Source organism: Falco punctatus (genome assembly GCF_963210335.1).
Source record: "Falco punctatus genome assembly, chromosome: 14".
Lineage (NCBI taxonomy): Eukaryota > Metazoa > Chordata > Aves > Falconiformes > Falconidae > Falco > Falco punctatus.
Window position 1 is genome coordinate 8,576,032 of NC_137594.1, and position 18,849 is coordinate 8,594,880.

At 37.0% G+C, this 18,849-nt stretch overlaps 1 long non-coding RNA gene across 1 annotated transcript in view; it reads right to left on the bottom strand.

The window, feature by feature from the left end:
* The window catches only part of LOC308072959, a 50,720-nt gene continuing 31,871 nt past the window's right edge, over positions 1-18,849 (bottom strand). Inside the window, exon 2 of the long non-coding RNA XR_013931859.1 lies at positions 1-18,849. This exon is cut by the window's right edge and continues 17,227 nt beyond it. This is a non-coding gene — a long non-coding RNA (uncharacterized lncRNA).

Below are 18,849 nucleotides of genomic sequence, written 5' to 3' on the forward strand. Positions count from 1 at the left end.
TTCTTTTTTTCTTTTTTTTTTTTTCTTCAACACACACCCATCAAAGTACTGTTGTGGTTTAACCCCAACCAGCAGCTAAGCCCCACGCAGCCGCTCACTCACTCCCCTGCAGTGGGATGTGGGAGAGAAACAGAAAAGTGAGAAAGCTCGTTGAGTTGAGCACTGGGTTGAGGTAAGGACAGTTTAATAGGCAAAGCAAAAGCCACGCACGCAAGCAAGGCAAAACAAGGAATTCATTCACTGCATCCCGTCGGCAGGCCATCCCCAGGAAAGCCAGTCTCCATCACACATAGCGGTTATGGGGGAATACAAACACCCTAATGGCGAACATCTCCCACTTCCTCCTTCTTCCCCCAGTTTATAAGCCCAGCATGATGTTCTGTGGTATGGTCTATTCCTTGGGCTGGTTGGGGTCAGCTGTCCTCGCTGTGTCCCCTTCCAGTTTCCTGTGCATCTCCAGCTCTTTTGCTGGCAGAGCCTGAGAAACTGAAAACCCCTTAGTATAAACATTACCCAACAACAACCAAAGCCATCACTGTGTCACCGACATTGTTCTCACACCAAATCCAAACCACAACAACTGCACCAGATACTAAGACAGAAATTAACTGTATCACAGCTGAAACCAGGACAAGTACACTGTGCATCCCTTGAGTAACTTTATCATTGAGGATGGTCCAGATGTGACTACGGGATTCTCTGATTGTGTGAGACTGATGGATTCGCAGTCCATCCATAAAAGAGAAACAGTGAGGAATCAGGCTATTGTGGCACCGTGCCTCATGTAAATAAAGTTAGTACAATCTGTGGGGTGTTTCTTTAGTTTTCTTGAAACAGAACTTGTCATTCTTCTGTTCTCTGTTGGATATCCTGAAGAGCTTTTTCAGTGGAGTTACTGTTGTTATCCACAGGAAAATGGAAACTGTAATTTGTCCAAAGCACAAGAATTTGTAAAAAGTTATTTCCTGTTCTTTTAAGCACTGTGAGTGGAAGGGAATTCTGTGCTGTACCTCCAGCTGGCAGCACACTGCACAGAGGACGAGGTAGCTTTAACCAACCGTTGCACTGCTTGGTCTGTGTGTACAAGCCTATATAGCTTAAGCAACTATAGGAACTTATATTGAATGCATCAGATGTAGACAGAGCACAGATAAATGCTGTCTTCAGCTGATTAACCATTCCCTTATGAAGTTTCTGCTGTTTGTGAAATCATGGGAAAGTCTTTTGCTAAAGCACCATTAATTTTTAAGTATGGTTTCCAATATGAAATATTTTTATTTTGGCTATTCATTTTTAATGACTGCATAATGCAACTCAGCAAAACTATACAAAGCAAACCAAGGAAAAAAATATGAAGCTATTAACATCAAATATTTGCATAAAAGCCATGAAATACTGAAGGAAAGGCTTTGTAGGTGACTGGCAGTTCATGCAGTGAAGACAAAATGTACAGAAACTGTCATTAAAACATCAATTTATCGAAACAAACTTACAGTACTACATTTACTGCATATCCCCTTCTGGCAGAAAAGTTACTGTTGCCTTTAGTTTGGGGATATAATAACAGAGGGTGTTACTAATTTGTTGTGTCTTGGAGCCATGTTCATCAGTGTCCTTGCGAATTCAGTGGATAATCATACCTGGTATCTTACAGCACACTTTTGCCAGTAGCTATGGATGATAGCATTCAGGATGAGTTGGCTGTCCTATCAAGCCCATCAGCTTTGAGTTATTGAAAGCAAATCTCCCACATGCTCTCTTAGCCAGGAAATCTGTCTTCAAACCACAGATTTGTGCTTTTTGCCTATCCATTATACATGCAAATGACCAATTTCACTTTATAACTTCTAACTTGTCAGTAACAAAACACCATGGAAACTATATTTTTTACTTGTACTGTATGTACATCAAAGCAAATGCATGACCTTACAGAATACCTTTTCAGATGGTCAAAATATGTGGTCAAAAATCAGCCACCCTTGCATCTGTGGGAGCTGGTAGAAGTGCTATATGGACAGATTTTGAAAACTGGTGAAAAAGCAGAGCATCTGTAGCCAAAGTATGAAAATAAGTTAGCAATCAATATAAGTGTGTTTTACTGCCTTGTTTTAGGATACAGTTCAACATTGGGAGTGGGGGTGGTGTTAAGTAGTTTCAATTACTTTTTAAAGATCTCTGAGATTTTGTTAATTTCCTTTTCACCTGCACCCAGGGCAACAGGACCCAGCAAGAAGAAGAGAACATAGCACAGAATTACTTAGAAAAGACTTCCAATTGTTAGCTCAACTAGTCAGGGAAGTCAGGAAACTTATATATATATGTGTGTGTGTGTGCATTATATACATATACACATTAATAGTAAAGTAACATTTGAAGATGCATTCATAGAAGAACACATTTAACCACATAAATGTGCAAATATGCAAATGTTTATTTTCCTTTACTCATGTACTGCAGTTGGCAGTTGTTCCGGCTGCCCTGCAGACCCCTAAAACGTAAGTGAAGACACTGGTGCAACATAACGTCAACTCCTAAGCTGCTAAATGAGGGATATATTCATAAATTGGTTTTGCATGTTTCAGACCTCTGAGTGAACTCTACAAGTCTCATATTATTTAATGATACTACTGGAAATCAGCTTGATACTTCTCATGAACAGTACCATCAGAATGTATTCATTCCAGGACCACCATTGATTCCTTTGATCTTCGCATTTAATGTAGGAATTTAGCCTAAGAATTATGTTTTCCAGTTCTATTGTAAAAAGACAAAGAGTGTATGTACACTGACATAATAGTACGCACGTGTATGTGTTTCTGGGTGTGGATATGTGTGCATAAATATATATGCATGTAGATAGCAGATGTTTATTATTATCAGCTATTTAAGGATCCATGGATAATGGTCAAACTTAAGCCCTAATCTTTGATCTTTTTCTCCCCTCATTGACACCAAGTGCACAGCCCTCATTGCCTTTCGAGGGACCTGTGACAGGCTGATCCTAAGGGCTGGTGAAGTACAGACTTCCTAATGGTTCAAATGGGACTCTGTGCACTGATTAACATTTCATTTTATGGCAGCCTTTTCTTCTGTCCTATGCCTGTATGCTCCCTTAGTGGAGTGAACAGATGTAGTCACACATCTCTTGTGCTTGGCAGAAGACGGATGTCACTCTTTAGAATAAATGTACTTAGTCAACATCAACATCTGCCTGTATGGCTGCCTTCCATCTATGGAGTACGATAATGTTGTCGGGAGAGATTTTTGAATTAATCATTACAGGACTTTGCTTACCTCTGTGTTGTCCGGGCAACAACTTTTTCGTAACTTTTATTTGATCTTCATATTCTTTATTTAAATTTGAAATGTATAAAATATTTCAGCTTCTAGCTGTTAAAACATTTTTTTCAGAAAGTACAATGCAGGAACGTGGTGTGAGGGAATGGTACCAGAAGCTAAAATTTGCCCTATTGTAATAACTGAATTTTCTGATTTATGAAACTCAATTATTTGGAAAAAGACTCAATATTTTGCTTTCAACATCTCGATCTTTGATGATGTTATCTTCCTTAATTATAGTACATCAGAGTTACTATGTTCACTTTTAAGTGACCTGAGAAGGTGCTGTGCACTTCTCATGATAGCTAGTTGGCAAGTTTTGTCACTATAGATGCATCTTCAGGAAAATATTGTGGAGGTTTTGTGTGAGTCAAGGACATCACTCAATTTCTCTTCAAATTCTTCAGATATATTTACTGAAGCTTTTGCATGATTAGTTGAAAATACTATCATATGCATTAGTAATGGGTCTGTGTCTTTATCAGGCTTTCTTTTCCCCCTACTATTAAAAAAGGGATAAAATAGGCATTGGAGGAAACCCTTCTCGTGGTCCTGTGTCCTGGGGGCACACAATTTTTGCAGTTGTACCTTTAACTACTTTCAGCAGTTCTCTGCATGCTCAAACAGCTAATTTGTGCTGCATTCTGTCAAAGTTCTCTTTTGTTTTGTATGTTAAGTACACAGACACGCATGCCAACACATCTTCAGACAACCGCAGGTGACCTCAGACAACCACACACCACACAGTTTTAATTCCCACCTTAACCATTCCAGAGAACCAAGGGGGCTTTTCCACTGAAAACTTTGCAGAAGGCATGTGTAATAAACAGGGAGAAAATCACAAGGAAGGAGACTGAGATCATCTAGTTTCTCCACAGAACAAGAGTACTAAGTGTTACTGGAAATTAAAATTCTCAAGGAAGGTGTCCTGTGTGTGCCTCAGGGAGCAGTCCCCATACGGTCAAGAGTTGCATTCAGTTTCTGTGCCCATTAAATCTTTGTTATCTAATAAGCCTGTCAACATGTGTGTCAAAGAGTGACAGCTCTGACAGTATCCTTGTGATGTTGGCACCTAAACATGGGGAATTAGAGTGAAACCATCAACTTACTTCATGTAGGCCACAAAGTAACTTTCAGAATAGTAGAATTTTAACTTAACAGTTATGGAAAAGAAAGACAGTAATGATATTTCACATGAGATCAGGGCCTGTACCTGTCTATGTTAAATTAAATTGCCTTTTCCACCTGCTTTTTGGAAAGAAACTAATTAATACTCTTTTCTTACATGGTTTCAGTCTGGTATTAAGAAGCTCAACATTCCCATTGATGACTAAAATTAAATAATCAGTCTCTCATAAAAAAGATATGATTAATTAATAAACTTAGAAGAAAATAATTAATTTTCACTTTTAGAAAGCATTTTACTGGTAGATAATATGAAGGCAAAGGACATGGTGTTATGTGCAATAAAATGCTGTTAAATTCCCCTTTCTCATTTATCTTTTTCTCTCTTTTGTTCTCTTTGTAGTAAATTCTTCAAAGATCATTTAATTTAATTAAAGTTAAGAGAAGTACATAATTCAGATAGGTAGGCTGGAGGTGCCTTCTCCACTGGTGAAATACCAGTGTGAATCCAGGGTCAGCTGCCACCTTTCACTTTCAGAAAAAGGAGGAATGACTTCTACCTGGAAATTGCAAACCTTGCGTTTACATTTCCGTGTAACCAGGGTTTGTGTATGTACGCACATAGTGTAGATTGTGTAGATCATTTGTACCATATATGGTTCTTTATTATTTCTTTATATTAGAAATAGAGTAGTGTTTGACCTGTACTGTTATATTTGTTGGCGAATCTAGCAAACAAAATTGGCTTCTCTCTTAGGAAGAAAATACCTATTCTCCCACACTACAAATGGTCCCCTTAACTTCAAAATTGATGCAGTACGTAGTGCTGTAGTATATTTTGTACCAATTCTGTCACTCAGTAACGTTTAGGCTTGTTGGTTGAGTACCATGTACAAATGCTAAGTACGATGGATTTGTTTTCAAATCATTTTTAAAAATAAGGAAAAGATAGAGTGTGCTCTTCACAGAAGCTTCCCTGTGAATTTTAACACACTGTGATGTAAATGTAATAAGCTTTTGTATAAAGAGTCTAAATAAAACCTGATGTCCTCAGTATAAGTTATTTGCACTAAACAGTCAAATTTTAAAGTTCACTAAAACTACGAATATAGAAAATTCTGAATTATGTGTATATTTACTGTGCAACTAGTGGCTTAGGAATCACTACAGGTTTTTGTTTTTTTTTTGGTTTATCTGTTTCCCCATGGCATCAGTAGGTCCAATACTCCACATAGGTTTTAATAGACATTCTTCTTACAGTATCTCTAACATTGGAAATAATAACTTTTTTTTTTTTTAATCTAGACTGTTACCTAAATCACGTGACCACTTCAATCACAATTTTATTGATAGAATATCAATGGATAAGTTGCAGAAAAATATTACCAGATGCAAAGGATTGCAACACTTTTAAATTGCTGCTTATGTTTGCAACTTCAGGAACTGCTCTAATGTTCAGTGTATATGCAATTACTTCTGACACTGAAGGGAGAAACTGCCCTTCATGAATTTTAATCCAATAGCGTTTTGGATTCTTCTCTGCAGCTTTTTCCTGTCTTCTGCTGTTAAAGCAATGCAGACAGATTGAGAAGTACTTTTCACAATACATTTTAAAAGAATGTACTGCTTGAAAAGTCTACTGGAAAATTTAATTTACATTTTGAAAACTAAACAAAAAACAGTTAAAAAAATTACTGTTGTGAATTTTACATGACATGAAAATGTCTCACTTTTGGTGGTAGGACTCGATCCACCATTGATGAATTTAAGTGAAACTATTGTAATAATGCTAGTAAAATCAAACAATAAAGCAGATTTTCATCAGGTTTTATGTCTATGGCTGAGGTCCTGGCAAGTAGAAAAGGGCTTGGTGCTGTGGGTAAGATACTGTGGCTGATGTGGCTACTCATGTAGTCAAGCAAACAATACATCGCACATTCCACCACTAATTTCACCAGCTGAAAGCAGCAATTTCTAAGATTTGGGTTTTATTATCCTGTTAAGATCAAAGAGGCTTACCAAGAAATCCTCTGATCACCTGTGAACGTAAATGGCTGCTATAAGAAAAGCACTATGATCAGTGTGTTGATACTTTTATTTTAGGAAACAGGGAAGAAAACTTTCAGATAGGTACTTTGAAGTGTTTAGCAGTCCAGAGGACATCTTTTATTTATTGATATATATATATATACACACAAATATTTTGCTGTACTAAAATGAAGTTCACAATATACCATAAAAGCCTTTGATATATTTGTTAAAGTAAAGGTAGTTTTAGGTAGTTTAGTGACCTTACCATTCTGTTCCTTACCAACTCATCAGAAAATATTTTCCCAGGAGTTGGCATTGTACGTTTCATTTTCTGCAAAGCACCCCGTAGTGCCGTTTCCTGGCTCTGCAGGCAAGAGTACACAGGTCGTGTCTGCTCTCATAACTTCTCCCCAGCCTCATCCTGCTAAAGGGCTGTGTTGTTGGAAATTCATAGCGGTGTCTCTCAGCCTTGCTCACTGTAATCCCTTCATCTCTCCTTGTTTGGCATTGGTAGAGAAGGCAGTGAAGTTATTTACAGTCCATGCATAATAGGCACATGTTTAAATCAGCACATGATTTAAAGGGCACATTTTGGAAGATTCTCTTGTTACATCTTTGTAGCCTACATATATATTTCTACATATATTTTTCTTCAGTGTGAACACAGATACCATGAGGCTGACATGTCCTATGTGAGTGTATTTTAAATGCTATAAAACACCTGGCTGCCCCATCTTGACATTCTTGACAGAAACCTCACGTTTTTCATGCAAATCTTGGAGCCTTTAGTGTAAAACTCATACTAAAAAGAAAGAACTTCATGTTCAGTAAAGACATTATCGTCAGTCTCCTAAAAGCCTAAGCTTTGTCAAGAAGATTCTTAATCCTTTTTTTCCGAGATCCCCCACCCCCACCCCCCTTCGGTAGTAGTGGTCAGTTGAGTTGATGAGTATAACTTCAAATTCTAAATAGACTGTTATGATCACCTGATGTTTAGTGTATCCTTTGAAGATACAGCCTAAATGTCATCACACATTTGGGCTCTAGCCTGATTTTTTATGTAATAAAGATGAAGGTTAAATACCATAAAGTTTATTAAACCAGTCTATAACAAGTTTAGCAGACATAATCTCTCTTTTTTGCAAGTTTGAGCAAGCATGTTTTTCCTGCACAAATTCAGGAACAACCATTTAACTCCCACTGGCTTCAAAGCCATGGGAATTAAGCAGGTGCTTAAAGTTAATGAGGTACTTAATTGCTTTCTAGAACCAAGATGGACTGTTGCATTGCAGGTAGAATAAGAAATTGTCAGATTTCCTTTCTGAGTAGGGAGATTTTTAAGGATCAAGATCTCAGTTGCAGTCCTTCTTTTTACCATTTATGCACAATTTGATGGTTGAAAATTGTAATGTTCTGTTGCAATCTGGGTGGATTCCGTTACAGCATCACTAAAACCGTTCAAGCTTGATAAAAAGATTTTGTAAGTTTTCTAAATAGTATAACTGTAACCATGGACGGCTGAGTAATGCCTAAGCATTTTATACCACCACTTTTTTAGCAAAATACAGCTCATGCCAAGTCACAGAGACCAAAAAGGTCTACAGCACTGAGGTGAATGGGTTGTCAGAACAGACTTTCATCTTGACAGATGGGGCATATTATGTTGGGGGAGTGGACCAGGGAGAAGGAAGAACACAGATGGCTAGAAACGTGAGTATATTGTTATTGGAAGGAGGCATTTTTATCATAGAAGGTGACTTTAAATCTGGAAATGTTATACCAGATTTTAGTTCTCTACTATGTTCATGAAAATCCAGTCTGTTTCTTGGTACCCTGTGGTATAGTGAGGCATACACTGGCTGGCTGTTGTCATTCTGGTTGGAAGAGGGTTCAAGCAACCCTATCATTTATTTTTTTCTAGAGTTAATATGATCAGATACAAAGCAGGGTGTGTGTTTATTTCTGTCAGAAAATGTGGCTGTAGTTGTGGTCGGTCACTGTGAAAACAGTATAGCACTGAGAAGTAAAACGAAAACTCACCTTGAATCATTAATATTGCATTTATGCACTAAATCTTACCCTAATGGAAATCATTAACTATACACATATGCTTTTTAATTAGCATGGCCAACATCTGTTACATTTTCCCCATCTTTAAAGCACAGAGTAATATTTTACTCTTGCATCTAATGTTTGTTACAGCAACAAAGAACCCATTTCAAGAGAAAAGCCAATTTTTACATTTGTGTCTGAGACTAACTTTAAACCGTTTATGGTATTTCTATTTAGAATAACTCCAGAGGTGTGTCTATTTATCTTCTGCATTAAAATTCAAGTAAAAGGTTTAGCTTTTGGCTTGCCTTCTGGGCTAAGCTGTGCAGCAGACATGCTTCTCTGAGATAATTTGTTTTCTAATTGCCATTCGTTTGCTGAAATACAATTAAAGTTATTGCTCTAATATTAACATCAACATCTTGATTGCCTTATCAGAATATGAATATGTATTTTTCTTACTGTGCTTAGAGACATCTTTCACTAACTTTCTCTGAACATGTAGCTCTTAATTAAAGAGAATTTTTAATTCATCTGTAACAGCACTTTTCCAGCAACTGTTGCCAGTTTGTTGGAGGGTCACACCTTACATTCATGTCCAGGCTGACATCATATACTGCCATTACACCAGGCCACATGTTAATCCTGAATACCTGTGCTCATACCTGAATCGGCTCATACCAATCATCTGATCTTTGTGCAATTGCCAAAATTAAGTTTGAAAGCAGGCAGATCTAAGTCAGAGATTTCATTATGAACTGGAGTATGGCAAGCAGCCGTTTGAAAGCACTGACCAGCCAGTTTATCTGAAGTGCACCAAATGAAAAGGGGCGCTCAGGCCACAAGATGAAAAAGATATTACTCAGTTTACTTAAAAATAATGCTGGAGTGTTACTTGGTAGTACAGCTCTGTGCTCCCCTTATTTTGTTTGTGGTTTACAGAACCATTTATTTACTGTAGTCGAAACAGAATTACCAAAAGAAAATGAGCAGAGTTTTATTTTTAAAATGGTCTTTATAAACTTTATTACTTCAGCTTTCTTTTTAACAGTACTTTACAAAGATGTTTAATGAACAGGATTCTTTCAGTCAGTAAAAGCAGGAGAATGTTCCAAAATAGTTACATAAATGAACAGACCACTTGGGATGGCAAAGAGATATAGTGAAGAAGCTGTCCCATTTGGTGATGAAATTGTTCTTTTTACTCTAAGAGAACCTTTTAAAATCTTTTTTTCTCATTTAGTAATTTTCCTTTTATGATAGTGTATCTATTTCCCATACCTCATTAGTTTCTGAGCACATATGAATATCCCACTGAGTTACATAGAAAATTATTTTTTTTGAATATGATAGAAATGCAAAATTGAATCCTAGTTTTAAAAAAATAATAATGAAATTGACATTTATGCTCTGGTGAGTTGTTCTCTAAAATGAATTCAATGTATAATAATCAGCAAAAATTAATTTGTAATTTATATCATGAGGGGGTAATTGTTCCATGATACAGAATATTTTATTTTAAAGCTGTAATAGCAGCCTTTATTGACCTTTCGACAGACCTCAGATAGCAGGGATCAAGCGTGTGTTTCTTTTCTCTGGGGGATAACATATTTGTGTATTATTACAGGTTTTTGACAAAATGCTGAGATCTTTGCTTTCCAGTCCTTTTGTTAGCTTAAGTAAAATCCTTGGGTTCTGTGTTGCCTCTTGGTGGTGATGGTGGGGCATCTGGCTTTTTTAGCCCTGATAATTCAGATTTTCTTCTGTCTTTGAGCATGTTGCTACAAACTATCCAGTACCTAATCTCTGCACAGTCATTCATGTCAGAACTGAAGATAATTATATGGTTGTGCTGTTGTGGTCACACAACACATAATAAATGGAAATGTGAGAACCTGCCATAGATTGGGGGTGGTGGGGGGGTGGGATCTGTAAATGTCAGAGGAAAGGAAAAAATGAAGAAAAAAAGGGATTGGTGGAGTTTGTTATACTAAATGTGTGTCTGCAAAGGAGGATGAACAGTTGACTAGGACCAGCTATTTGTTTTTCTCCAAGGTATGAATTTCCTTGTTGATTTCAAACCTACACATAGGTTTGAATTTAGTTTCACACTGTCTTTTACACCTTCATGAGACATCTGTGCAGACCAGACCAGATTCACTCTGCAGATTAAGAGTGCCCAGAAATTCCTAGTCTGTCTGTTAAATATAGTAACACACTTGCATATGGTGTTTTATTCCATTAATAGATTATATTCAGGATTAATACAAGTCAAACTATCAGTGATTCTGCATTTTATTGAAGAGAGGCTTCAAGTGACACAGAAGAATCAATCAACCTATGGATAAAAAGCATGATGTTCAACAGATGTGCTTCCAGACCATACATTAATAGTGTGGTCTGGATTTGGATTTCTAAGCTTTAAATTTTGAGACGTAAGATTAATAATACTAGTCTATCATAGTAGGCTTCAGCTATGCCTTTATAAAAACAAGTCCATTTAGCAGTAGTTGCTGGCTTCAAAAAGAAATATGCTGGTAGTCCTTGGAGAGATTTTTAAACGAAAAAAATAGCAAAACTGCTAGAAATACTCTGCTGTGATGAAACTCCTAGGATCACTACATTTCCTTATTAGTGCAGCAGTTGTGTAAGTTTTTTATATGAGTCCCACTATGATAAAATGTATAACACTTACTTAGAAATTTACACAGGAGTAACTGCAAGCCTTGCAGAGTGTATAAGCTCTTTCATGTTTCAAGAAACTAGTGTTTCCTATTGCTATGCTATCTCATGTTTGGAATTGCCTAAAGTGCCTTTTTAGTGCATAGATGCTGCATAAAAATCAACTTGCCTCATTGATTTCAATGAGCAGTTCCAAGGTCAAATGTTATTCAGCTGTAAAATTATCTATTAAATTTTTTTACGAAGGGAAACCATCTGAGTATTGAAGGACAAGATAACAGTCCATTTACAGAATACAAAAGAATGCATTTTGTTTGTTCAGCACATCATAACAATAGGGATGTGCTTTGCTCCTCAACTTCTATTTATAGCATTACAAACCTTAGGATGATCACCAGTCATGAACAACGTACAGTTAGAAACAGAAGACTGTAGAAATATGGTTCTAGATATATCACAAGTATATGAAGAATAATTAGACCTGGAAAAAGGGAGGAAAGCTTAAGACTTCTTGAAAACAGCCTAAAACAAGAAATAAAATTGACCAACAAAACAAACAAACAAACAAAAAAGGCCATTAAAAACACTGCGTGAACAGAAGATAATTTTAGAATTGTTTTGTAAAGCATTGGATAAGTATGGGTGGGGAGAGAGAGTAAACTCCTTCGATTCTGCCTAGAGATAAAAGACAGTTTCCAACAGATCTTCTTTTTCAGGGGGATGTCTGAGCTGTTGCATTTGTATTTTTGAAGTTATTTTTCAAAATAACTTTTGTATTTTGCTTGGAAGTAAAAGGAAAAGATCAGTTTTTTTCAAAATGTTTTAGCAAAAGGCTATTTTTGTTTGATTTTTTTGTTGTTTTAGTTTTATATTAGAATATTTTTGCTAGGAAGAATCAGTCAGTCCTACAAATAAAGCTGTGATCCTCCATGTATACAAGATGGGTTCGGGCAGTAAAACCTTAAGCAGAGTATGCTACCTCTAGAAGCCAAGTGCTGATAGTAACCATGTTTTGTTAACATGTAAGAAAAGAGTAAGTTAAGTCCTTCTGCTTCATAGCTGGGAGCCATAAGAAGACTGTTCAGAGAGTGAGACTGAGAGAGCAAAACCCTCGCAGGCAGATCAGCAGGAGGTAGAGAAAGCTCCTCAAAGTCTAAAAAGTGTTTGTCTGTATTGTACTATCCACTTTTTCCAGTCATGAATGATATCTTGGTTTCAACAGGAAAAACTCCTCTCCAGGTTTCTGTGCCTTCCCTTGTTAAGAGATACTTCGCTTCTATCAGTCTCTCATTAAATCCCAGTCTTCATCAGAAGTTTATGGTAATTTAGATTACAAGCTCGAGAAATGTTGTTAAATTTGAAGAGTCCTGACTCTACAGTTAGTGTAGTCAGGCTGTAGTGGAGTCCAGCTGATAGAGGCTAAACCCTAAACCTGGATGGCTTCTGTCTCCCTTGTCTACAAAGCCACGGTCAACATCAGGTAATTGAACTAAATATCTCCAAATCAGCTGCTCACAGTGTTATTTCCTAGTGAAGACTTCCCTGCTTACCTCGAGTATGAACACTCCCATTTCCATTACTTATTTCATTTGGCTAGTTACTTAGCTAGATTTGCCAGAGAAGTTCAGTAGCAGTTACTGATACTCTCTGCGCACACAGTAATCTCCATCTTTGAGCTAATGTGTTGAGATAACCATTTTCATATGAGCAATTACTGGCTCACCTGGTGATTGTAAAAATGTTTCCAAACAAATTGTAACATATTCCTTTCCACTGCATGAGTGTTTCCCGTGGGACTGCACAGATAACACAGATGTGTCAGGATAACTAGCATTTTTTTATAATGTAGTAAAACAAATTGTGTTTTTATAGGATGGTCTTAATGTACAGTAACACAAAATTCTTTAGAGAGGCATCAACAGTAAACTGAAGTTAAAAGGAAAATTTTACAGACGAGTTGCAAAGAGGTTGAGTTTTCAGGGAATGATGAGGTGTGTGACTGAACTACTGATATGAGTTAGGACAAATGAAAGAGTAACTGATAATTATGAAGCATCTTAGCTAAACTGAATGATTTTCATGCCCTTATTTCTGTGATTAAGATTTTATCCATTAGCATACAATTTTTCAGCCTAGACAAACCTAATGGAATAATAGTTATAGCTCTGTATGTTCAGTTAGATGTGGAGAATGGATCGTATCATTTATCTCATTCTTTCTTGACAACAGCTTAACATTTATTACAGTGGTCTGCACTGCAATATTTCTGTCTGACATTAAAATTATGACTTCCGTGATTTTATCATAATTGTTCTTAACTCTCTCTGAGAAGTAATCAGCAGTACCAAATCAGAGCAGAGGTAGGGAGAGAGAACTTTTATTACCGTATCTGATTACTAGCAAGAATAAACTATTACTTTTTTCCTGTTACTTTGTCATGCTTATATGCTTTGAGCAGCATGGCTACAGCAACTAACTGCAATTAGCAGTACAGCGGTCTCTAGGACAGACAGAGATAAATAAGTGGTCTGTGTCCTCGGTATTTCCCTGTTAGGTAGTTTTAATCGGTTGTGTACTTTTGCTAGTGTGCTGGCTGAGTGTTATTATAACACTGTCTGAAAACTGGAATGTCAAAATAACATGATCTAGTATCTGTGTCTCTTGTTGCTTTTGCAGAGCGTTGTCACTCTGTCTATATAATTTCAGGCCTTTATGCATAAAAGATCTTTGGTACTTAAAACACAGTTATTTACAGAATTCTGCTGTAATGAAGAGCTTAAGTAGGCTTTTAATATAGCTGTTATCTACTGCATTGCATGCAGTGTGTCGCCTTAACCAGAGGAAGACATTCTCAGTCTGTGTATTGAAAAGCTGATCAGTAATTTTGCTCAGACTGCTAACCCCGAAGAATATTAAATTACAGTTTCACAAAGGGAGCGTTTCATAGGCTTCACTGGAAACCTGGAAATTTGGTTTATGTTTATATTTTTCTTACCTGCTTCTGATAGTGCCTCTCAGGTGCCATTAGAGCTCTGGAGTTCCCCGTTTGTCTACAAGATAATTATACCAGTTATCAATGCCATTATCAGGGGCTGTTCTTGTTATTCATACCATTTTCCCAGCTCAGGGTGGAGCTGCGTGCCATCATAAGATGTAGTTTAGGCCTTTAGATGAAGAGCTGTCCTTCAAAACTTTCAGTTAATATCTTTACTATTATTATTTGAAGAAAGGAATGTTTTTACAGTTAAATCAATATGCCAGTAAGATCAGAACATAGTGAGGACTAATGGTTGCAAAGATTTGGAAGTGGTTTTAATGAATACTCAGCAGGCAAGAAAATATGCTTTTATGTTCGCTCCAAACAAAAATACACAAGCTGAGGAGAAAAAAGAAAGGCTGCAACCAACCTTATTAAACGAGAAGTGGCTGTGAAATTATTTATTTCATCTAAACTAAATAAGACTAATTATTGGATCTCCATACGAAACACAAGAGAAGTTTTCAGTGTGCTTATGGAACAAGGACCTAGTTTGTTAAGGAATTACACAGAGCCAGCTTGCAATTAAGTCATGCTTAAAAAAAAAAAAAAACCAGTTTTTTTCCTGATAAGTAGATTAATTGAAAGCCATGCCCATAACCTTAGGGGCTGAGATCCTGTTCTATTTATATTTTAGTGTGTATTTCTATAATGCTATATAATAGATGTTATTTATTATATAATTTAATACTGTACTCACTATATTGTATTATATTTATTGGTATCTACCCAAGTGTAGGATATTAGTAAGTGTCTTTACACTGAAAAAAAATGTCTCCAGCTTGCATAGTGAATCAGGTCTCCTGGTTCCAGGAGACGCAGCTCAAAAAGTTCCACCATATTCCCAGGAATACTTTTTTTAGCATTGTTGAAGAGTCCAGAAAGAGTGGAAGAACATCTCTTTGACACTTCTAAAATTCATTTTTGGAATTTCAGGTTTTTCTTTCTAGTCCACCTTCCATGGGCCCTCTGAGAGGCTGTGTCTTGCAGGCTGGTATGTGAGGAATAGCTGTGTGTGTAAAGTGCCTTCTTACGTTTAACTTTCTGTGAAGTCCCAGGTTATTTAAATGATGTGGTTGGACACATGCCCAGAAGGAGGTGAGATGCAGTACATGATGGAGCGGAGTCTGTGGTGGTGGGTGAGTGGCAGTGAAAAGGGGGCACAGGGATGGCCAGGTAAGAGAAAGGATGTGCAGTACCTCAAGCAGAAGTTCAAGCCCTCTAATTTGGAAGGCGATTTTAAGTCCTTGTTCTGCTATACTCTCTGTGTGAACTTCAACAAATCACTTAGTCCCTATGTGCTTCAGCTCTGTGTCTGCAAAGTGGATATAATAGCATTTACCTACCCATGGGGTTACTGTGAGGACAGCTTTATTAAAAGGTTCAAGCAACTTGTAAACTATTGCAATAGATGCACATAAGAACAGCAGTGTAAAGCTGGGGTCACCCCTAGACTCCGCAAAACAAACACAAGCATTTAGGGTTTTTTTCCTGGTAAAAATGTGAAACTTTTGAACAAAAATAAACACATCAATGTGGAAAAGAGGGTCTTAAACTATAGTCAGAAAAATAATTCCCAGACCAGTTTAAAAAGTCTGAACAAACACTACATCTGTTTCCCAAGTTATTGATGGAGTCTGTCATCAGGCTCATGTCTGCCTTTCAACATCTTCCAAAACTTTATTTCTTTCTAGGTGGTTTCAGAAGTCAGGAAAAAATTGGCTAGTTGTCATTCCAGAAAAAAATACACCTTTTAGCATGAACTTTGTAACGTAACTATAAAGCAAATAATAACAAACTTGCATTATACTGGTCAAACACTGCTAACCATGTGGTAAAATTACTTGTCTTATTTACTAGCACTAGCAGTACCCTTTCTGTACCTCTATTTACTGTAGTAGAAGGAAGATTTCAAACTACTGTTACTTTAAATGACTGAGACTGAAACTAAGCATTTAGCAACAGAGAAACATTCATTGCTTTCACTATTATTGCCTATAAGTAAGCAGGCACCAAGACTTACTACTTGTGGTCTGGTACAAACACATTAACTAACTAGTTATGCTTCTCACTAAGATTTATTTTATTTACAGTGATCTTTATAATATCAGCCTATCACTTCCTAAAGCATGACTATCTCTGAGGTTGGCTGCAGCAGCCTGACTGCTAACATCATACCAGTAATATTAATTATCTGGAAATACTGCTGCATTATTGCTGAAACCAGTCAGAGTTCCTTGAAAGAGCAAAAAGGAAAAATGTAACCCTCATCTATCTTTCTTTCTTTCTCTCCATAATCTGAGGTGTGAGGGCTGGAGGATGGCAAACAGTGCTACTTTCTCCTCTAGAAACAATCTGCTATTTTTAGAGTTGCTTTAACTGGCCAGTTCTGACAAAAAATCATTTGAACAGGGTGGTAAAATCAAATTGATCACTGGAAAAAAGATGTTGGAATTTGGAGATACGTGGGTTCAAACTCCCTGTTCCGTTCTAGATTTTCTGCAGGAATCAAGACAAATCAGTCAGGGCTAAATTCATGGAAGTCCATACTTTAGGTAGTCAAAAGTCTTAGCTAAAGCCGAAGTCTGGAAGCACCTAACATCCAGCGTGTCACATTCTAGCAGTGATGTTCTCTATGGACATTTAGATGTTTAAAATGTTTAGTAGGCAGGAGATGGTTGATGCATTCTCTTGGTATTGACAAACAAAGCAGTCTTTGGGAAATGGAAGCGAAAGCTTTCCTACGAGCTTAGGTCTCGGGCAAAATGTATCAGGAGGAGGAACATGATTTTATAAAAAAATAGGGCTTATATCTGGTGCTGTAGGGGTTTAAACATTCAACTGACATAGGAAAAACATCTCTGCTTCAGTAGATTTGATTCTCACCATCTATCCCTTAAGCTCACCTTAGTAGAAGTTCTTCTGGTCTCTATTGAAGGTACACTACTTCATATTCATAATGAAATAGTAATGCATGGGTGAGGAGGAGGGTGCGTGCCAGATTCACTGGTCATACAAAGGCAAGAACTGAACCTGTTGAAACCTCCCTCTTTTTTTTTTTTTCTTCCTTTTTTTTTAATTCCTAACAAACACAGCTGAGAATCTGGAAACACTTCCAAAAGGCTTATTTTGATATGAACCAAAGTTCTGAAAAGGCTGTGAAACACTGCTTTTTACTCCATGATAAAGATGTAATTTCAAAATATGTTCTAGTGTTTCTTTGTGTCTTAGTGGCTCCTTGTGTCAGATGCACAACCCAATCTGATTATATTGAATACTACTAATGTTAGCTGTCAGCTGCTTTATACCGCCTGAGTGCACTGAGCTTGGTGACAGGATAAAAAGATTTTCCTATAATGGCATAAGAGAGAATTGCAGTCATTTGGAAGCTGCAGTCTGTTCCTTCAGCAAAAGACTGGATACTTCCCTAGAAAAAATAGTGCACTCATTAAAACATCAAAACTCTAAGTTCCAAGATACCTGCTTCTTTTTTGAATTACAGCATGTGTAGAGTGTGAGATTTGATAATATTTCACCCTGATTATACTTTTGTAACCACCATTTATAATTTGCAGACAATCTGGGGGGGACAGGGAAGCTCTGGGTATTATTGATTTACACTGTTGAGATCAATGTTATAAGCATATTCGCATTTGTAAAATAGATGGAATAGCTTTATTCTTCTCCCTGAAGTCCTAAATCAATGTGAAGCTTGTTTTCTTTGCTTCCTTTTTGCTCTTTATTACAAAAACTGAAAAACTCAAAATAAAATATTAAGATATGCATATAGCCTAGTCTGCCACTGCTCAAGCTGTACTGTGAGTAAGAAACACCATACAGGTATTTCATTTCAGCAATATATTTATAAACACAGCCTCTGTGGGGCAATATCCCAGAGTGTTATATGAGAAATCATAAAATATTACAAAGACAATGACGGCAGAGGGGGAAGGAAGATTATTTAGGGAAGGAAAGACTTCATTTTGTTTTCGAAAGCATTCTGTTGTGCAGTAAATTAAACATCAGATGCAAGAGTTTCATATGGCAGTTGCAGTAGCCTCCAGTGCCCTCACACACCACAGACGGTGAAGACAAGTGCTTATGTAGCATGGACACAAGCCAAGGAGCCATCACTGTAGTAAGCATATAGAGCTTTTTCATCATTAATTCTTCCTTTTCAAAATACAACCAATTTCAGTATTATGGATATCTTCAGTTTGCTCTCCCTTCTTAGATTTTATTAGCAACACCAACAGGCATTGTACGTGTGCAGTACTGCATTCAGCTTTAACAGAGACCTTTGCTTTGTCTTCCAAGGGCCCAGTCAGGCAGCTGTGAGAGTACAGATGTTTACACCCAAGCTGCATTTGCCTAATCACGTTTTCGGTACACTCTACTGATGAACATTGTTCCCATGTCAGATTTGTTGGCTTCCAAGTATCTTGCCTTCTGATAGGTTTTTGAGCTTTAATTGGAAATCTGTTGTGTAATTACAGATCAGGTTTCATGGTGTAGCATTCTAGCAGTTGTCTTGACTTACTGTGTCCTCACTGCTTTTTATGCTTGCTAATGATTTAGTTCCT